General features: G+C 32.5%; 1 pseudogene; it reads left to right on the top strand.

The window, feature by feature from the left end:
• LOC128291770 (indole-3-acetic acid-amido synthetase GH3.17-like) lies at positions 1-3,184 on the top strand (annotated as a pseudogene).
• The last annotated feature ends 7,895 nt before the right edge of the window (positions 3,185-11,079 follow it).

Genomic DNA, 11,079 nt, shown 5'->3' with positions numbered 1-11,079 from the left:
ATGGCAACGAATGGGTATGAAGGTGGGTTGAAGTTGATTAAGGAACTGACCATAAATACTGAGCAAATTCAAGACGAGGTATTGAGGGAAATACTAAGTCGAAATGCAGGAACAGAGTATTTAAGGGATTCCTCTATGGTCAAACCGAGAAGCAGCTCTTTAAGAAAAATGTTCCCGTAGTTACGTATGAAGATCTCAAGCCTTACATAGATAGGATTGCTAATAGGGAGACATCAGAAATCCTTTTAGCTAAACCCGTTACAGGGTTCTATCTAAGGCATGCATGAATTTATTGCTTTGCTTTTGTGTGTTTTAGGGTATTGGTTGCTTCCTTCTAATTGCTCTATTATCTTTTGGATCAAATGCAGCTCTGAGACTTCAGGTGGGCAGCCAAAGCTGATACTTGTCACTGCTAAATATCAGAAGAAGGGGGCATTGTATGGTACCTTGAACCAGTCTCCAACGATGAGGTTTGGACTCATACCAATTTCTTTATTTCAGTTTTTCATTCAGCTGCATGTGAAATCAAACTTTTTACTCATTGTTCAATCAGGGATAAAAATCCCTTACCTAGTGTTGCTATTAACAATAAATTACGGTTTACTTCTCCGATTAAATAAAAAGATAGAGGTAAACTACGTAGATACTCATCCAACTTTTTCATTTTAAGCACCTAAAATAAAATAAAAAATTGTAAGTTAAGCAACCACATTACATAGTTGGATCATTTTGGCCTCTCCTGTTAAAATCACAAATTTTAACGTGGTTGTTGGGATCGACCTGATTAAGCTACAAGAAAAAAAATTAGCGGAATAAATTGAGAAATTGAGCACACAAATTTAACATGGAAAAACCCCTCCAAAGAGGATATACGAGTAAAAATAATTTTACTATAATGGCAAAAAAACAAATATCTAGTGGGTGTATTTTCTAAGATTGTAAAAGAGCCTATTTATACGTTAAATTTATAGGTCAAATAATAATAAAATAATCTAAACTAATTAGTGTTTGATTGAAACAAATAAACAGAGTTTAACTAGAAGATTATTTCTCAAATTTGACTGAAATATGAGTCATACTTAACAAATCTCCACCTTGACTCATATTTTCACAACGCCATTTTTTCAAAACTTGCCACGAGCCTATCTTGAACCATGCAGGGAATTAACTGAGTCGAATCCGTGCTTAGAAACTGGAAGATTGCTAGCCTTCGACTTGTACACTGCCAAATCAAAACTAACCCGTGTTTGACTTTCACGAACATAGTGCCCTAACTTTTCAAAACCTGTATCCAAAAGAGAAACTCTCTTCAATGAAACAGTCATACCTTTTTCCCTCTTATAACGAAGTTGCCTCCGCTCCAAACGAGTTGACTTCGACTCTATAACAGACGATGGACGTTTGATTTCACCGATCACTGTAGAACCTTCCAGAATATAAAGACTGCCAGTTCTTTTACCTTTTAACAAAACGAGAGCTCCATGAGATACTTTAATACCGCTCGACTTGATGTTGATTTTGCATCATTTCAAGTTTAAAATACTTAATGAGATGAGATTCTTTCGTAAATCAGGTACATATCTAACATCTAAGAGTGTCCTAATCGTCCTATCATGTATCTTAATTTTAAGAGTACCAATATCAATTACCTTACTAGATGAATCGTTTCCCATGCACACAACTCCATATTCAACCGAACTGTCTCCGGAGAACCATTTTTTATTGGGACACATATGGAAACAACATTTCGAATCTAGGATCCACTCAGACGTGAGCTTAGAGTTATCGCCCGTTAAAACTAAGCTTTACACAAGCCCCATTGAGACCATCTTTTGCCCAGACCCCAACCAGGGCTTATACTGTCAATTACTTTTTGGTTTAATCCAACGAGACGAGGTTGTCAAGGTTGTTTCACTCTTTGCATCTACGGTGCTAAGAGGTATCAAGTTTCTAGAAAATCACTGGCAAGAGCTATGCTATGACATAAAAACAGGTCGATTAAGCGATTGGATCACCGACTCAGGATGTAGAGATGCAGCATCATTGGTCATGAAGCCTAACCTAGAACAGGCTGACTTGATAGAGAACATATGTAATTGTAAATCATGGGAAGGAATAGTCAGAAAGCTATGGCCCAAAGCAAGGTATATTTATTGTGTTTGTACTGGCATTATGAGATAGTATATTGCAGAACTCGAGTTCTATTGCAGAGGGCTCCCTTTAGTTTCAACTTCTTATGTTTGCTTGGAAGCTATTTGTGGGATTAACTTAGAACCTCTATGTAAACCTTGTGATGTCTCCTACACATTTCTCCCTAACATAGATACTGAACTTGTTGATCTTGTAAATGTGAAGGTTGGTCAATGTTATGAACTAGTCGTCTCAACTTGTGCAGGTAAAAGTTCCTCCTTTAAATTTAATCAATTAATCAAATTCCATTTTCTAATTTTGCATTATGCTTCCTAGTTCCTACGTTAACCTGTTAGCTAATGATCTAATCTAGTTTAATGGTATTCCTTTCAGGATTATATCAATATAAAGTTGGAGATGTTCTTATGGTGAGTGGTTTCTATAATAATGCACCTCAATTCCAATTTGTGGAGAGGAAAAATGTTATCCTAAGTGTTGATCAGGAAAAAACAAGCGAAACAAACCTTTTCAAGGCTATAACAGAAGCAAAGGCTCTTCTCGATCCACTGGGATTCATCTTGACAGAGTACACTAGCTATGTTGATATTTCATCAGCACCAGGTCACTATGTATTATTTAAGGAGATCAAGGGAAAAGAAGGCAAGAATTGCAAAGAACTTGACCCAAAGATAATGGTAGAGTGTTGCTCTAGAATGGAAGAGTCATTGCATTATACATATAAAATCTATAGGAAAGGAACATAATTGCAGCTTTGGAGATTAGGGTGGTAAAGCAAGGAAGTTTTGAGGTACTAATGGATTACTATGTGTCCGAAGGAACTTCATTGAGCCAATACAAAAAACCTAGTTGCATTAAATCTGAGGAAGCCTTGAAGATATTAGATTCAAGAGTGATAGGAAAGTATTTCAGCCACAAATCACCGTTATAATTAGTTTGCATCAGTTCTTGTTTAAGATTACCTAATCCTTCCTATGTATAAAAACTCAGGAGAATAATCCTTTTCACTTTATTGTGTAGGCATACATTAATGTTTGGTAAAGCTATTAATATGTTGTTTGGTAAGAATTGCTCTTACAGAAGAGGTGATCAATCTCTGGGATTATGTAGAGACGCACGGTTTGAAGTGTAACACTATCATGCACAACGTGGTCATTAAAGGTTTATGTAAAAGTGGGATGGTAAAGGAAGCTAAAGGCTTATTACATATGATCAATTTTGAGGATTAATTGTTACACCTCAAACCTAACTTGAGAGTCTAGTCAAATTTGGAATATTACAATGGTTATTGGAATGATCCACTCGATCAATCACTTAATTAATGCCATTAACCAATTAATTCATTTTAACAAATCTGATTATCAAATTTAAAATTAAAAAACTCAAATAAATTAATCGTTCAATTCAAACACACAAGGATCGCTTGCCTTAAACTAAATATTTAACCAATATAAAAATAACTCACAAATCCGACGGACCTAAGAACATGCCAAAGCTAAACTAATTGAAAACGTCATCACAAACTAAGTATTGCGATGACTCTTTGGTAATACTGTTCGATTTGAAACATATGAATCATCTATAATTGGCGTACAAATTTAAAAATCCAAACGCTAAGCAGTTTACAACTTAATGGTAATCTAATAAATTTTAAACTACCAAATATATATATATGTATAATACATATATATATATATATATATATAAATAACTCTACTTTGGAATTAAAAACCAAATATATCACAAGCAATTAAACACCTAAATTAACTTAGCTAACCGATATCCAATATCGACAACTATTTAAGCGAGCGATCAGCGGCTATTTTGGCGATTTACCAGTAATATTTTGGAAGAAAGCAATGGGGCAATAAACAAGGCTTTTGGATGGAGATTCGATGGCAATTTGAAGGCACTTTTCAGGGGTTAGCCAAATCTTGCATAAATAAAAATCCCAATTTAAAAATAAAACTTAAATCTAAATCTTGTATAAAAAAATCCTAATCTAAAAAAAACTACAATCCCAATTTTTTAGGGTTAGCCACAATTATTTCAGAAAAAAAATTCCCTAATTTGATTGTATAATATAATATTTTAAGAAGTTTACCAGTCAAATATACATATATTTGGTAAGGGAGAAACAAAGCAAGTTTTCCAACAGAACGTATGTATATTAAAATATTGTATGTAAGCTAACATTGGGTTGCCTATTGCAGGGTTGGTGGCAATTTTGGTGGCAATTTTTTTTTTCATTTTCTTCTTTTTTCCTTTTCCATTTGAAATATATGCTACGAGTGATTAAAAAATTGTTTTTAAAAATCAAAATCCTGTGTGTTGGCCTAATGGCAATTATGCTCATCACCCCATATGTGATTTAAGTTCAAATCGCGTTGCTGTTAGGGTTTTCTCCTCCTCTTATAATCCATCCAAGAAAATAAAGTTATTTCCAATCATTTTACATTTTGGTTAAGCTAATACTAAATTTTTATATTATGCTGATTACTAAAATTAATCTTTTTATTTTTATTAAATTATATTCATAAATTACAAACTTAACTTAAATTTTAATTAATAAATTAGAGAATGAATTAAGTTTATGAATTAATAATACAAAATTATATATTTTACTATTGTATATTATTAAAATGAAATAAAGGTACAAAAAATTATATTTTTACCAAAAATTAATCCATTATGTTATTCCTAACTAAAATGAGAAAAATAATATATTTGCTTGTTTAAAAACAAATGTAAATTAAAATAATATTTATTTGATTGTATTTATTAATTAATATAATTTATTATTAAAACTTAATTCTAAAATGACAGTCACTTTAAATATAATAAAAAGAAAAGGAAGTATTTTGAGTTTTTGATTAGCTCTTTTAGTTTAAAATACTCCCCTTTTTTTTTTTTTAAATTAAGTTTATTATACCTGTCTAGCTTTGGACACGAGTCAGTATTGCAAATCATTTGAGAAGGTAGTTCTCTATTTTCTGTTATCTGGATAATTATCGAATGACCCTCATCTCGAAAGGGTTCTAGACTCTTGAGATTAAGTCATTTACTACTGTAAACAAATTACTCTCTCCTTTCAGAAAGGTATTGTTCATTCGTTTTTGTGAATAGCCATCCTACATATAAATGAATACAAACATTCTCTTATAAATATAATTATATTTATTTTAATATTAATAAAGCATGTCTCACATTCATTATCAACAAAGGGCACCTTAACCAATATATATTAAAAAATATTATTTTAAAAGTAATCAAGATTGAATCTTCAACAAAATAAAATATAATGATGACATGAAATTATAAAAATCATATCAACTAAACCTCTTTCGGCCTACAATTATGTGTTACATTGGCTTTTGAAAATTGGAAGAGGCATAAATTGGTACTCAATTACATTAAAATTCAACTTTCTCATGCTTAGTTTTAATATATTTAATATATTACTGAATCATGTTTTAATCATTTCATTGATGCCACAATGTTTATCATGTGTGTCGACATGTGTGGGTCTAGTCCAATGAATCTTATTATATTTAGCGATAGGTAGAGATTCCATTGCCAAAAACTAGAAAATCCCCAAAAAGAAAACAGAAAAAGCTATCTGGATCTCAATAATAGGGTGCATGCAATGAATGGGTATGAAGGTGGGTTGAAGATGATTGAGGAACTGACCACAAATGCTGAGCAAACTCAAGACGAGGTATTGAGGGAAATACTAAGTAGAAATACAGGAACAAGTATTTAATGGGATTCCTCCATGGTCAAACCGAGAAGCAGCTCTTTAAGAAAAATGTTCCCATAGTTACGTATGAAGATCTCAAGCCTTACATAGATAGGATTGCTAATGGGGGAGACATCAGATGTAATACCCCGAAAACTTTTACGGTAAGATATTATCCTTGATATAGTAAAATAAGGAAATAAAGTGACAAAAAGGGAAATTTTGAGTTATGTCAAAATTGAGAAGTATATTATGATATATTAATTCAAGAAAGGACTAAATTGTAAAAGTGAGAAAAGTTTTGTTGCACAAGAGTAAATACTCAAAATTTGAGGGGTTAAAGTGTAAATATGAAAAAGTTGAAGGACCAATAGTGTAAATATTTTAAGTGTGGAATAATCTAGAAACTAAGGAAAATGGATGAATTAGGACCAAATTGAATAGGTGAAGAACTATGAGGGACTAAATTGCAATTTTACCAAATTAAATGATGACTCAAGGATGGTCAATTGGAAGAGAGAGAAATCTAGAAAGCAATGATGATGTTGGAGATATTTTAGATTAAATAAATAAATAATAGTTTATTAATATTTTAATTTAATTTTTAAATGATATTTTATTATTTTATTATTATTTTATTTAGTATATATAAGGAAAGAAAGATGAAGAATCATCATCTTTTTCCCATGCACCCAACGTATGAAGAGAAAAGGAAGAAAGAAACTTTCTTTTCTTTACAATTTGGTCCTTCTACCAAAAATTCACCATTTTCACCCAAAATCAAAAGAATTTCCTTAGCTACCAAGAGAAAAATGTTAAGGAGGCTATGGGAAGTTAAAATATCAAGTTGGATTCAAGAAATGGAGGCTGATGGAGAGAGAAAATCAAGATGAAGGTTGGAATCAATAGAACAAGGTAAGAACATCATTATTTCAATATATTTTCAAGTTTGATATTATTGAAAAAGCTTGGGATTGATGTTAATGTAGAGTTTCCTTACATATGGTCCTATGTTCTTGATATGTTAATGAAGAGAAAATAAGAGAAAGTGAAGAGAAATAGTGTAGAGAAAGAAAATAAGGGTGTTATTAACATGATAATTAATATCTTGCACTAAAACAGTTCTAGACAGCAGCAGTATTCTAACTTTGAAAAATCACCATAAATTGTAGAAATTTACATATAAGATTAAAAAAATATGGAATTAAAGCTTATTGAGTCTAGGTTCTCATAGAAGAAACAGTGTAAGCAATTGATTTGTAAATTTTGAGATATAATGAATTTTGTGAGACAAGGTCAGAATGAATTCGGGTTCCCCTGTTCAGACTTTGAAAAATCATAAAAAAATGAATGGGGCTTAAATTTATATTTATAGAATCCTGAATGAGTCTAGTTTTATTAGAAACAAACTAAAACATCATTTGAATTCTGTACAAGGAGATAATTAATTTTTAGTGAAGAAGGGTCAGAACTGTCAGACAGCAGAACAAGGGTGACTTTAATGAATAAACTGCACTAATTGGATAAACCAAAAATTCTGAAAATTTTATGGTAAGAATATATGTGAGTCTAGTTTCAGATAAAATTTACAGATCTTAATTTGGACTTCTGTAACTCAAGAAATAAATAATTTAGTGACTATGACTCAAATAGACAGCTTTATATATACATATAAGTAAATAGTGAAATTATTGATAATGTTACTTCTAAGCATATTATATAAATTTAAGGATGTGGAATGGAGAGGAGGAGGAGGAAAATATATATGAATATTCAGCAAGCATGACTAATTTGCATGTTTTAGGCTTAAAGACTAAATTGAATAAAAGTAAAACTTTATGGGTAATTTTGTGAAAATGTCAAAAAATGACCAAATTGCATGAAATGGATTAATTTTATTATTCAAATTACAAAATTGAATGAAATTATTAATTTAGTTCAAGATAGGGGGAAAACATGTTTTAGGGATTAAATTGAAAAGTGTTGAAATTATGGAAAAATTTTGATATTTTTTAGAATTCGTGGATTGTTATCAATATGTATGAGAATAATAGCTGGAAATAAGGATTAAATTGCAAGAATTTTATTTTCCTGCCCCTAAGGATGAAATCGTCATTAATTAAAAGTTTAGGGGCAAAATGGTAACTTTTCCTAGAGCATTAATTAAATTCATTAGAATATGAAATGAATGAAAATGATGATCAAATTTATTTATAAAGATCTAGACGACTCAAATATGAGACTTGATCGTGGAAAAGAAAAGATATTGGATTAATGAAATTATAAACACAAACAAGCAATGAGGTAAGTTCGTGTAACTTGAATTATATTCTTAAATGCTTGAAATGCATGTTTTTGATATGAATATGATTTGAATGTTCATTATATGAAATTTATGAAACATTGACATATTTGATGGGAAGAAATCCCGGTTGAATGAAAGGAAAATTCGATGGATCTCTGAAAAGGAATTGACGGTAAAAAGGATCTAGCCCGGATGGGTGATCCTATCCTGATATAGCCCTCCCGAAGAATATGTGGAAAATGGATTTAGCCCGGACGGGTAATCTGAATTAGGGTCTGAATTTAGTCTGGACTGGTAATTCAGATCCAAGCTCATTAGAGTAATTGTCGTTGCAGGGGATTTAGCCTGGACTGGTAATCCCGACAATACTCTATGAGTTTATATTACAGGGGATTTAGCCTGGACTAGTAATCCCACTATAAGGATGAGGTTCGCAGGAGTGTGCTCTCTGATATGAAATGTGTAAGACCATGGTTGAAAGATACCATGGCAACGTGATATGAAACGAATAAGACCATGGTTGAAAGATACCATGGCAACATGACGGGAAATGAATAAGACCATGGTTGAAAGATACCATGGCAACGTGACATGAAAAGAATAAGACCATGGTTGAAAGATACCATGGCAACATGACAGAAAATGAGTAAGACCATAGTTGAAAGACACTATGGCATCATGTCAAAGATAAATAAGACCGTGGATGGGATACGCTATGATATCTATTGAACAATTGATATTCGTGTAATACGATTAGATGACGAATGGTTACATGAAATGGTTGTGTGAAATGTTTACAAGAACTGGTCATATGGAAATATATGTACAAAATAGTTGTATGAAATAATTATGAAGATAGATAAACAAAATAAGAATAAGTACATGGAATATAATTTATGTTAAGTTTGATATAAACTTTACGGAATAAATATACTTAAAATATATGGAAATGATGAAACATGAAATATTGATATAATAAAACGATTGATATATACTTATAAAGAAACGGTAATAGAATTAATATGTTTCATGACATGTACATATATGATTATCTTTGATACGTTGATACAAGGAAATTATGTAAGTAAAGACAATTATTAAACTCAAATGTGACATGTCGAGAAAATAAGTATATCAATGTTGAATTTATATGAAATATATGCAAGTATACTAACAATGATGTGGCTTGACACTTAGACAAAGGACAAGCTATTGATTGAATGGTAATATGTTTAATTACAAGAAGCATTGAAATGGTAAGTACTTAGATGAAAATAAATGTAACACCCCAAACCCGTGACCGTCACCGGATTTGAACACGTGGTGTTACCGGGCTTATTTCCCTTATTTCTCTCTTGATAATATTTGATTGCTGTTCCAGGCAGGCTAGCTAATTGCGTCACTGTCGCCTTAAAAATCATATCTCGAGTTTCAAAACTCGGAAACTGATTCCGTAAATTTTCCCTGAATTTAGACTCATATATATATCCATGGATTTATTTCTAGAATTTTTGGTCGGGCCAATTGGTACAGTTTATTAGTTAAAGTCGCCCATGTTTCAGGGGTCGACTACACTGACCTTCGCGCATTACGACCTGGATAACTTCTCGTACAGAGCTTCAATGCTCATTCCGTTTGTTTCTAATGAAACTAGACTCAAAGGGGAATCTGAAAATATAAGGCACGACTTCTAATTCCTTCTGGATAATTTATAGTAAATTTTCAAAATCGCGACAGGGGACCCAGAAACCGTTCTGGCCCTGTCTCACGAGAACTTTAATATCTCTCAGTATACTGCTCATATGGTCGTTTCGTTTCGTCCATATGGAAATAGATTCATCAAGGTTCAATTTCATAATTTATTCACTATTTAATTCTACTTCTACTATTTTTAGTGATTTTTCAATCTCATCTCACTGCTGCTGTCCGCAACAGTTACTGCAGTAGACTATGCCAATTTCATGAATCTTTCCTTGGCCTTACTAATCATCCATCATACATGACACAAATTATGGCCACCTTATCAAAATTAAAGTTTCTAAGACTCGTGGCTATAGGTTCTAGCATCCCACTCAACGACCACATAGGCCATTTTCACATGGCTTAAAGTTTACAACCCACGATTCAACAAAACAAAATAGCCTATACATGCCAAATGTTCTTCTAGTTCAACTACGAAGACAATACCAAAAGATTTCCAGCCGGTGTGATGACTTCAACGACGGTTCCGAGCACGCAAATGATACGAGTCCAAGAGACCTAGAATGGGTGACAAGAAAACACCGAGTGAGTTTATAACTCAGTAAGTCATAAGCATTCCACAACCATCCATTTAAAAAGTTACCACAACATGAAAACAATAAACGAGGCTAGGTACTCATCCATATCAATACTATACCATAATTCCTCGGACCTTTCGGTTCAATCTCATACCAAGTCATACATCCACATTTCATATTTCACATACTAACTCATTTCCACCACAACCATACAATTTCAATCATCATATAGATTTAAAGCTTACCAAGCTTAATCCCGAGCATGAACATATTGCCTATTCGTCGTGAGCTCAAGGTACTTACCCGATCTGCTGTCCATACTCAACTCGATGGAGACACACCCTCCATATAATTGTTCGATCGGAGATACATATATATAGAGTACGCACACATAGTGCTTAATACTTGATTTCGCACACTTAGTGCCATGCGATTTAAGCCCTCACACACAGTGCCATACCCTTCGAGCTCGCACACTTAGTGCCATATATTTCCAGCATGCACACTCAGTGCCATATATTTCCAGCATGCACACTCAGTGCCATATATTTTCAGCATGCACACTTAGTGCCAATCTCGTCACCGTACACATGTATTGCCTGCACACT

Source organism: Gossypium arboreum, chromosome 4, assembly GCF_025698485.1.
Source record: "Gossypium arboreum isolate Shixiya-1 chromosome 4, ASM2569848v2, whole genome shotgun sequence".
NCBI classification, from domain to species: Eukaryota; Viridiplantae; Streptophyta; class Magnoliopsida; order Malvales; family Malvaceae; genus Gossypium; species Gossypium arboreum.
The sequence above is the reverse complement of the archived record's forward strand: the minus strand, read 5'-3'. Positions and strand labels throughout refer to the sequence as shown.